Source organism: Glandiceps talaboti, chromosome 10, assembly GCF_964340395.1.
Source record: "Glandiceps talaboti chromosome 10, keGlaTala1.1, whole genome shotgun sequence".
NCBI lineage: Eukaryota > Metazoa > Hemichordata > Enteropneusta > Spengelidae > Glandiceps > Glandiceps talaboti.
In genome coordinates this window covers 20,108,066-20,109,387 of record NC_135558.1, presented here as the reverse complement: position 1 = coordinate 20,109,387, position 1,322 = coordinate 20,108,066, and the positions used below count along the sequence as shown (strand labels likewise).

At 37.7% G+C, this 1,322-nt stretch overlaps 1 non-coding gene across 1 annotated transcript; it reads left to right on the top strand.

The window, feature by feature from the left end:
• The first annotated feature begins 792 nt into the window (after positions 1-792).
• On the top strand, positions 793-874 carry Trnas-aga (transfer RNA serine (anticodon AGA)). The gene has a single exon. It is a non-coding gene; the product is annotated as a tRNA-Ser (tRNA).
• The last annotated feature ends 448 nt before the right edge of the window (positions 875-1,322 follow it).

The following is a 1,322-nucleotide window of genomic DNA, read 5'->3' as shown; positions in this document are numbered from 1 at the left end:
TGATGACCGGTTGTACAGATTCAGTCAACATATTGTGTTTGTCTGACGGAAAAATAATACTCTAATTACTAGTAGAGTTTTAACATACTTGACGAATTCAAAAACCGAACATTCTCTCAAGAGTCAAATTTGCCGCTACACCTCCAAATAATACTGACCACTAATTTACAGGTGTGCTGCTTTTTTGTAAGTAATTGGCCATTTTTTGTGAATATATCTTTGGTTTTTTGATGAAAAAAATATGACAGTTTCAGGTAGTGCAGGTTTGATAGTCCTTGCGAAATTAGGATTAGTTTTATAGGTGCTGAATGGAGTAGTTAAGATTCGGGAATCGGTCATTTTCAACTGACTGATATGTACGTATACGTTTATGTGTGTTGTAGTGGAGGTGGGAACGGAGACTAATCGTAAATAAATTAAATGTCTAAAGTTGAATGCAAGTTCAAAACTACCCTCCTGTCACTGGCAATGTGACCCCACAGTAAAGGTCACAATTTCCGATTCAAGCCCCCCCCCCCCCACGTCACGCAATTTGATGCATAAGTAATAGTAACACCAAAGTGTAGCCTGCAGAGATGCAGTCGTTTTGTTATCGACTGCCACGTCGCGTACATGCCTTGGACATGGGCATGAATAAAAAAGGAGAAACATAAAAACCCGTGTTTCCAAAATATAGAGTTATCGCCATGTGGCGTATGACAATTTACAGAACCTTAACATTTATGAAAATATATTTTCAGAGAATTTTCATGAAAACCACATCATGTGTATTATCTATGAAAGTGGTCGTGAGTAGTCGTGGCCGAGTGGTTAAGGCGATAGACTAGAAATCTATTGGGCTCTGCCCGCGCAGGTTCGAATCCTGCCGACTACGAAAATTTTACACTAAATAATTCTAACTGAAGCACACTTTTGTTTCGTGTTTGTGTAAATGACGACCAACTAAGGTGGATGGATATATTGGGTAAACGACGTGAATAACATAAAGGTTAGACCAAGTCTGTGCTTATAATTTGTTAAACTGCAAAATAAAAAACTTTTAAGATGTGCAAGAAGATAGATACACAAGTGAACTGCGCAGTGCGTAACAGCGCAATAAACAAATATCACCAACCATTCCTGGGAGAGTTTAAATCAGTATCTATTCAAAAAATCCCTGCACGTCCCTCTGAATGACAGAAAAGGGAAGTTTTGTTTACACTTAGTTTTTGTTAAATAAAGGAATGGCGTTTTTTGCCATATACTCATTCATTATTATAAAATCCAATGTGAATCAAATACCTCGTAAATGAGTTGTCGTACGTGTGGCCGAGTGGTTAAAT